The 9,735-nt window shown below is 42.2% G+C and overlaps 3 pseudogenes; 1 reads left to right on the top strand and 2 right to left on the bottom strand.

Moving 5' to 3' along the window:
- Positions 1-740: 740 nt before the first annotated feature.
- On the bottom strand, positions 741-1,888 carry LOC143651345 (acetoacetyl-CoA synthetase pseudogene; annotated as a pseudogene).
- A 218-nt stretch (positions 1,889-2,106) lies between these two features.
- On the bottom strand, positions 2,107-7,379 carry LOC143651344 (acetoacetyl-CoA synthetase pseudogene; annotated as a pseudogene).
- An 827-nt stretch (positions 7,380-8,206) lies between these two features.
- Positions 8,207-8,389, top strand: LOC143651246 (H/ACA ribonucleoprotein complex subunit 3 pseudogene; annotated as a pseudogene).
- The last annotated feature ends 1,346 nt before the right edge of the window (positions 8,390-9,735 follow it).

The following is a 9,735-nucleotide window of genomic DNA, read 5'->3' as shown; positions in this document are numbered from 1 at the left end:
GTGGCTCATGCTAAGCCCATGGAACTGAGGTGTGTCCTGTCCTTTCACACCCCCTCAGAGCTTTGCCAAACTGAGGGTGTAAGGTGTGGGCACACAGACCACCAGAAGCAGGGAGTCCCAAAATTAGTAAAAAGTAACTCCAGCCCAGGAAGCAGCTGATCAGGCCCCAGATCCTGTGATTAGCATCTCCTGTATGCAGAGTTTGGAAATGTTATGGGTTATCATGGTGGTTTGTACCCAGGGCCCCCAGACAGAGCCGTTACAGTAGGGACCTCCTTCAGGAGTTCTAGCCAGCCCCCTGGGCCTAGCGAGAGTGGCTATCACTGCAGAAAAGCTGAGTGCATCACCCATGCCCCCAAGAGCTCCCATCTCTGGGAAGAATAGCAACTGCCCTCCATGCCTCTATCTGACCCATCAGATGCCTGGGACTAACATCACATTAGCTGCTGTCTTCTACTGTCACTTGTGCAACTAAACCCAGAAAGTCTGATGCTCTAAACGTTGTCTATCTTCATTAGTCAATGAAATGAACTCCTTTTCTTCTTGCTTTCTCAATGACCAAAGAATCATTGCATGTCCAGAAGCAAAAGTAGTCCCAGTCCATGCTAGGTGGGGAATGACAAGTAGAACAGAGGTCACAAATATGTGACCAGAAGACACAGTTATCCTGCTGCTTTGAATTCAAAATGCCCCCTGCTCCTGGTCGAGCCTTTAAGGACCATTTCCCAAGCTCTGAAACCTTAGCAGAGTAGCAGAGTTTGACTTCTATCTTTCACCTCAGGTTTCATTCTCAGGAGCTCCTGAGTTCCCAGATGTAGCACAATCTCTCCATCAAGGAGATGCCACTCACTCTCATGTTCTTCTAGGAAGTGATTGAGGAGGTGGTGCATCACCAGGCCAATGTGGATGATTTCACAAATGCTCTTCACCTGTACAGGGCTGAATGTGTACCCAGCAGCCACCTTCAGGAAGAGGACAATGTGCTCCTCCTATCCTAGCTTCACTGCAGCCCACACAGGCTGTCCATCACTTCCTTGAAGGTTTCCACAATGTTATAGATTTCCAAGCTGTTAAATCACACTTAATTGGGGTTTAGTGTGTGCTGTCACTGGAGCCAAATATGATGGCCCTCAGTCTTGGGGTTGATCCTGTAGTAATCACTGTGCACCCAGACACAAGAGAAATTGGTGAAGTATGCTGTTCTGTACTTTTTCAAATTCTTGCCATTCCAGAAGTGTGTGGGCTGGCAGGGAATCAGCTTGGTGCACACCCACTTATTCCTGTGTCCCCAGAGTACCTTTCCTTCCTTGTTCCAGGCTTACACCACCATGCCCTCACTCCATACCTGGATCTCTCCTTTGTACTCAGGAACAGAAGAATTCTGACTTATGAAGTGTGAGGTGAGGTCAGTGCCACCTGAGAGGGAGCCCAGGAAGATGCTGCTCTTGATCTAACTAAGATGTATGTGCTGGTTTGAAAGGATGTATGTCCCCTAGAAAAGTCATGTTTTAATCAGAATCTCATTCCCTATTAAATACTGCATGTTTGAAACTATAATCAGGTCATCTCCCTGCATGATGTGATTTAGTCAAGAGTGGTTGTTAAGCTGGATTAGGTGATGGCATGTCTCCACCCATTTGGGTGGGTCTTGATAAGTTTCTGGAGTCCTATAAAAGAGGAAACATTTTGAAGAATGGAGGAGATTTTGAGAGAGCAGAGAATGCTGCAGCATCACGAAGCAGAGAGTCCATCAGCCAATGCTTTGGAGATAAAGAAAGAAAATGCATCCTGGGGAACTTAATGAAACAGGAAGCCAGGAGAGAAAGCTAGCAGTTGATGCTGGGCTCACTATATGCCCTTCCAGCCAAGGGAGAAACGATGACTTCATTCACCATGTGCCTTCTCATATGAGAGAGAAACCCTGAACTTCATTGGCCTTCTTGAACCAAGGTATCTTTCCCTGGATGCCTTTGATTGGACATTTCTATAGACTAGTTTTAATTGGGACATTTTCTCAGCCTTAGAACTGTAAACTAGCAACTCATTAAATTCCCCTTTTTAAAAGCCATTCCATTTCTGGTATATTGCATTCTGGCAGTTAGCAAACTAGAACAATGTACTGTAGATTTGGGTTTTCTGCAGCAAGCCAGTGAACAGAATCATGAGAAATGACTGGAGACTGTTGGTTTCCACTGGTTTCATGTAATTCTCTTCCAGCATGGACAGCCAGTTGGCCCTACTCCCCAGAATGGTGATGCCAATCCATCAATCGATTCCCAGAACACATTGGTTGTGGGGACCACGGAGGGGCCATCATACAAGAACAAGGACATACCTGTGGCCAGTGCAGCCACCAGCCAATTCCACTGCATACAGCCAATTGTAGTGCCATGCAGAATGATGTTGCTGCAGGTCATGTTGCCATGAGGCACATGCTCTTTCAGGTGCTGGTGGATGGTGGCACAGCTGAATGCACCAGGCAACTGGGAGCATCCATTTTGCCCAATGAAATATAATCAAGAGAGGATAGTTGAAAAGCAGCTACTCAAAATCCAGGTGGGGGACTTGGTGTCCTGTCCCTTTTTCAAAAAAAATCATCCAGAAAGTGATCTTTAGAATCTTAGACGTCTCTGTTTTCCCTGGTGGCAACATCAGGTGTCACTACCACCTTTTTCAAGTCCAGCAGTCCCTTCTCTACCTGCTGCAGCTTCCATGTGGCTGTGTACTTTGTATTGTTCACCACAGCCTCAACAGTAATGATGAGCTTCAGCTGGTTTTGGGAAGACTGGTCCAGAACAGGGTTCACACCAAATTCTGGGGAGGTAGAGCTCCAAATGGTGTCAATGCTAGGGAAGTTGGCATGTCCTCCACAGCAGGATCAGGTTAAGAATAAAGTTGTCTGTTGTCTATTATCACTGATCTTCAGATCCCTGATCCCATCTCTTTCATTTTATTCTAACATTCCTTAGAGTCATAACCACAACCAACAGGTGATGTTGGTTTTGTAATATGAGTTAGGTAGCTTTTCCTCCTCTTCAATTTTTTTGAAGAGTTTGAGCAGGATTAGTACTAATTCTTTCTGGAATGTTTGGTAGAATTCACATTTGAAGTCATTTGGTCCTGGATTTTCCTTTTTTGGGGGATCTTCTTAATGACTGATTCAATTTCTTTACTTGTGATTGGTTGGTTGAGGTTATCTATTTCTTCTCAAGTCAATGTTGGTTATTCATGCCTTTCTAGGAAGTTGTCCATTTCATCTACATTGTCAAATTTATTAGCATAAAGTTGTTCATAGTATCCTCTCATGGTTTACTTTATTTCTGTGGGGTCAGGGATTATGTCTCCTCTTCTATTTCTGATTTTATTTATTTGCATCCTCTCTCCTTTTTGTCAATCTCACTAAGGGCCCATCAATCTTATTTATTTTTCTCATAGAACTAACTTCTGGTGTTGATTTTCTCAATTGTTTTCATGTTCTCAATTTCATTTATTTCTGCTCGAAATACCAATATTTTTTCCTTTTGTTTGCTTTGAGGTTAGTTTGTTGTTTTTTCTCTAGTTCGTCCAAGTGGACAGTTAGTTCCTTGATTTTTGCCCTTTCTTCTTTTTTGATATAGCATTTGAGGCAATAAATTTCCCTCTTAGCACTGCCTTTGCTGCATCCCATAAATTTTGATACGTGGAGTTTTCGTTTTCATTTGCCTTGAGATATTTACTGATTTCTCTTGCAATTTCTTCCTTGACCCACTGGTTGTTTAAGAATGTTTTGTTGAGCTTCCACATATTTGTGAATTTTCTGGCACTCTTCCTATTATTGATTTCCAGCTTCATTCCTTTATGATCTGGAAAGTATTTTGTATTGCTTCAATTTTTTTTATATTTATTAGGAATTGCCTTGTGATCCAGCATATGATCTATCATTGAGAATGATCCATGAGCACTTGAGAAAAAGGTGTATCCTGCTGTTGTGGGGTGTAATGTTTATAAATGTCTCTTAAGTCTAGCTCATTTACTGTAGTATTCAAATTCTTTGTTTCTTTATTGATCTTCTGTCTAGATGTTCTGCCCATTGATAAGAGTGTGGAATTAAAATCTCCAACTATCATGGTATGTGTCTATTTCTCTTTTCAGTATTTTCAGTGTTTGCCTCATATTTTGGAGCATTCTGGCTTGGTGCATACATATTAATAATTGTTATGTCTTCTTGTTGAATTGTTCCTTTTATTAATACATAGTATTCTTCTTTGTCTCTTTTAACTGTTTTACATTTGAAGCCTAATTTGTTGAATATTAATATAGCTACTCCTGCTCTTTTCTGATTGCTATTTGCATGAAATATCTTTTACCAACCTTTCACTTTCACCTGATGTCTATCCTTGAGTCTAAGATGTGCTTCCTGCAGACAGCATATTGATGGGTACTGTTCTTTAATCCATTCTGTCAGTCTATGTCTTTTGATTGGGGAGTTTAATCCACTAATATTTAGTGTTATTACTGTATGAATAGTACTTTCTTCTATCATTCTGCCTTTTGGATTTTATATGGTCAGATCTAATTTTTCCTCTTGTTACCTTTACTGATAGTCTTCATTTCTACACTCTTCTCCACACCTCTCTGTCCTTTCTTTTCATATCTGCCTCTAGTGCTCCCTTTTTAGTATTTCTTGCAGAGCCACTCTCTTGGTCACAAATTCTCTCAGTGATTTTTTTTGTCTGAATATGTTTTAATTTGTCTCTCTTATTGAAGGACAAGTTTGCTGGATATAAAATTCTTGGTTGGCAGTTTTTCTCTTTTAGTAATTTAAATATATCATCCCACTGTCTTCTTACCTCCATGGCTTCTGCTGAGAAATCTACTCATAGTCTTATTGGACTTCCCTTGTATGTGATGGACATTTTTTCTCTTTCTGCTTTCAAGATTCTCTTTTTCTCTTTGACATCTGACATTTTGATTAGTAAGTGTCTTGGAGTACATCTGCTTGGATCTATTCTCTTTTGGGTATGCTGCATTTCTTGGATCTGTAATTTTAAGTCTTTCATAAGAGTTAGGAAATATTCAGTGATAATTTCCTCCATTGGTTTTTCTCCTCCTTTTCCCTTGTCTTCTCCTTCTGGGACACCCACAACACGTATATTCATGTTGTATGTTGTAATATGCTTTATGTTGTAATTGAATTCACTGAGTCCTGCTCATATTTTTCCATCCCTGTATTTTCTTTTGCTTGTTGGATTTCAGATGTTCCATTCTCCAGTTCACTAATCCTACCTTCTGCCTCTTGAAATCTGGCATTGTAGGTTTCCATAGTTTTTTCATCTCTTCTACTGTGCCTTTCATTTCCATAAGTTCTGTGATTTGTTTTTTCAAAGTTTCAATTTCTTCTTTTTGTTCATTCCCTGCCTTCTTTTTATCCTCCTTCAATTCATTGATTTGGTTTTTGATGAGGTTTCCCATGTCTGTTTGTATATTCTGGATTAATTGTTTTAGCTCCTGTATCTCATTCGAATTGTTGGTTTGTTCCTTTGACTGGGCCATATCTTCAATTTTCCTAGTGTGATTAGTATTTTTTGCTGGGGTCTAGGCATTTAATTACCTTAATTAGTTTATTCTGGAGATTGTTTTCACTTCTTTTACCTAAGATTTTCTTACTGGATGACTTTGCTGTCTATTGGTTCTTTGACATTCAGTTCAGCTTATTCCAGACCACTAGCTTGGTTTTGTTTAACAGAGCAGAATTTTTCAGTTCCTGTTTTCTTGTTTCTTACCCACCTGTATGGGGCCTCCCCCCCCACCCTTTGGAAGGTCTACTTAGATATTATAGACCCCAGCCAGATTTTCCCAGACCAAACTGGCCTCCTTTCAGGAGGAAAGAGCCACCTGCATCAATTTTCCCTGAGGGTGAGACTCAGCAAGTTGAAAAACTTTCCTGTGAAGTGTCTAGACTCTGTGTTTTTCCTATCCTGCCCAGTATGTGGTGTTTGTCTGCCTACAGGTCCCACCAGCACATCCTGATGCAATACCTCTAACCTCAGCAGGCTGTCCCTGCTGGGGGTGTGGTGGAGACAGAGGAGAGGTAGTTAACTGGCTTTAATTGCTTCATTTCCAAACCCTGGGGTCTGAATTCCTTGAGGGAGAGAATCCATCTGAGCTGGGCCCCACCACTCTCCCGTGGAAGGCACAGGCTCCAGATAAGATCTCCAACAAGCTTTTTTCTACCCATGCCTGGGGCAGTTGCAACCTGAGAAGCCTGACAGCTGTATCCAAAGGCATTCCAGCCTTTGTAGAAACACAGCTACACACAGAAAAAAAGAGAAAAATCCTTCTCAGAGCAGGACCGCCACTCCTCATGTTTGCCATCCAAGAGCATAAGTTGGTATGTTGCTTGTGTACCTTCAGATCCTATGTGCCACTTCCTTTCCTTCAGAGCCCAGACCCTTTCAAGTAGTATGTGCCATCTGATCCAAAATGCCTGTTTCTTCTTCTCTTTTCTCTTTTTCCATCAGTCCTGCGCCCTGAGCTCTGGGACAAAAATCAGCAACCTCTTCTTTGACCAGGTTCAGCTGAGCTGGGGGCCTATTTTTAGTAGTCAGAATTTGTGAATTAATTCCACAATTGAAGCTTAGTTGTGCTCAGCCCCTGCTGTGGGTAATGTCTCTTTCTTTTCCCCTCTGGGATGCAGCCTGTGGGGGATGGACACTGGCCACCATGGCTTGGGGAATTCACAGTTCTGGGGGCAGCTTGCAGCCAGTCCAGCTTGTCCTGACAGGGGTGTGCTGTGTGTCTGGTCACAGACGTGGCCCCAAAGGTTGTTCTGTACTGTTCCTGGCTATTTACTAGCTGTTCTGGAGGACAAACTAAATCCCACACCTCGCTAAGCCACCATCTTGGCCCTCTCTCTCTCTCTTGAAATGCTGCCCAGGCAGCTCTGTTTCTCCCTGAAATAAAACACTGCAGGAGGAGAAAAAAAAAAAACAAAATGAAAAGCAGATCTCAAGTTCCACTTACGTTCTTATAGGAATTTATGTAAGAGGGTGAATCACTGGGGCAAACGAAGTGTTGAAACTCCACAGTCCAGAAAACAAAAATTTTCCCAGTTTAAATCCATTTTCCATGTTGTAAAAAGTTGCTACAAATTTTCTGAAGAAACCATGAGAATTAGGAGACTTGTGTTCTTTCTGCATTCCCCTCCCCCATCCTTCCATACTTATCATCTGAAATGGGGACCATTTCTTTGCCATCCTCCTGCTGTCCTGGACTAGACCTCACCTCTTATTGCTGACCACTCTCTTGAAACCACCTCTGACACCTTCCCTCACTTCCTTCCTAGGATATGTCACTCCAAATGGCTGCTCTGTCCTCCAGTGAGAAAGCCACAGGGACATGTCGGCATGAATCTCATTTTCCTCATCTTCTTCAGTCAAATGCACATCGTGTAACTCAGTGAAAGCAGAAGGAGACCTGGGAATCCAACTGACTGCATTAACCTTACATTAAAGAGGGTGAAAAATCTAAACATACCACACTTCATGCTGATATTTCTTAATTTTGGAAACCATAACTACTTTCAGAAAAATATGCTACTTGTATTTAAATATAAGGCTTAAGCATTGTTACTTATAAAGTAACTTAAAAATTTACATATTACTTTTTCCACTTTAATTAATGGGGTAAATATTGATAGATATTGCTTCCATGAAGAAATACTCTGAGATTTTTACAAATATTGGAACCGTGATGAGCTCCTGACACCTAAGAGTTTGTGATCTCTATGTCTAGAAGGGAAGCTCAAAAAAATAAAGAGAATGGCTTTCTCAGTAGGGGAAAGGTTTGCTGAGATTTCCTCCTACTTTCATTGTTCCTGGTTGGGGGGTCTTAGCAAGCCCTCAGGCAGCTGGGGGGTCCCAGGATAGGAGGAAGAACCAGTACCTTCACACTCTCTCAATTCATTACTTTGGCTTCCTGAGGATTTCACACTAAACCAATCAGTAGTGTAAAGTACGTATTTTCTCTTTCTCCATGGTAAAAAGGTGTCCATTAATTGTTTTTACTATTTTATTTTTGACATGAATTTTCCATAATAAATTTTAAATATCAGTCGTGATGTTAGCAGCACATAAAGGCAAAGAGCATCAAGAAACATGGAGCTAGGACAGACAAAGCTGCTGACTTGATTGCTGATGAAATTGTAGTCTCTGGCTGAAGTGTGGTCATGTTTCTCCTCTATAACCTCAGTGAACAGGGAGTCTGGGTCTACTGGCTGAAGAAGCTTGAACCTATGGGACAACAGACCTGCTCCTCCCACCTTGGTCTGTTCTCTCCAGATGACAAATACTCACAACACCGAATCAACATCAAAATCCTCCTGACCCAGCAACCACACACTCTCCTCTGAGTGACCCTTATTTTTCTAGTTTTTTCAGCTTCCTCCTACTTCTCAGAGTCTTTCCTTAAATAATCTCTTCAGTCTGTGAACCTTGAAGCCCTGTTTTACTGCCCTTGCTCTTTGGAATCCAGTCACATTGCCTTTGATCATACTTGTGTGAGGTGATCATGTTAGTATCTCCTGTAAAGGAAACAAGTTTGAATATTCTTTTCATATTCTGAATCACTGTTGCATTATTAAAGAAAAAATGAATTTAAAAAAAGAAGAAACACAAACATAGAGAAACTTGGCTCCTGTAGAATGGTTTCCTTTAGGACAAAGCAGAGAACCAGGGTCCTGGTGATGGGGTTACCTGGACCCTGGACCCTCTCTAGGTAGGGCCCAAAACTATAGGTTCCATCTCCTTCACCAAAGCGAGGCCCACTCCCAAGCCTGATGGCAAATGAACTGGTCATTGATCTGCCACTTCATTATTGTTCCCAGTGCTTGGAAAGTCTGCCGCTTCCAGGAACCCAATTTAAAACAATCATTGTGAGACACATAAGTCTTTAATAGTAATGGATATCTTCTAATACTTTGAAAACAGAAAGCAAATTTCCATGTCTCTATGAAGAAATTGCTCCTGTGAGCAATCATCCTCCCTGTGAACAGCTCATGAGGTGTCTGCATATCTCCTGCTGGCATTGCGCAGGAGGCAGGTCTTCACATCTGGAAGAGTGGACCATGGAGGCAAGTAGCGACACTGAAGAAGGTCCCCAAATCACTTCCACTCCCTCACTCCATACCCTTCCTTGGTTCCCTAGAGGGTCAGGTTCACATGGCCTCCCTCATTCACTGAGGTACCCAGTATTCCTATTTAGTAGTTTGATCCCTCACCATTTCCCAGTAAACCATGTAGATTAAATGTCTTGTTGAGATGAGGAAACATTTTCTCTGGAAGGAACTGAGATCAGAGCCAAGGATCTCAGGATGTGCAGATGTCACAAGTGCAGAGGACAGACCCAGCATCCTCTTCTGTGCAGGGAAGGAGGCCATACTGAGGAGAGCCCTGGACAGGGAGCCTCAGGCCAGTGGGATGACACCTGCTTTCTCCTCTTAGCCCCTTTTACAAACCTGCAAGCAGAAACAATTCCAGTGGGATTCATTTAGACTTTCCTCTCTCCAGAGCATGCATTCCTAGGGCTTCCCCTCAGGTGCTGCCTTTCCTGGACCTTTCCCAAACCCCAAGTTTAAGTCAAGGTGTTGTCTGGTGGAATTCTCATTGGGGCTCAACTGGGGAAGAATCTGCTTCCAAGCTCTTTAGCATTTCCTTGCTGCTGTGTGACAGGGTCCATGGCTTTTTGTGAAATGTGGGT

This window comes from Tamandua tetradactyla, chromosome 12 (genome assembly GCF_023851605.1).
Source record: "Tamandua tetradactyla isolate mTamTet1 chromosome 12, mTamTet1.pri, whole genome shotgun sequence".
Classification (NCBI taxonomy): Eukaryota; Metazoa; Chordata; class Mammalia; order Pilosa; family Myrmecophagidae; genus Tamandua; species Tamandua tetradactyla.
This window is presented reverse-complemented; position numbering and strand designations above follow the sequence as displayed.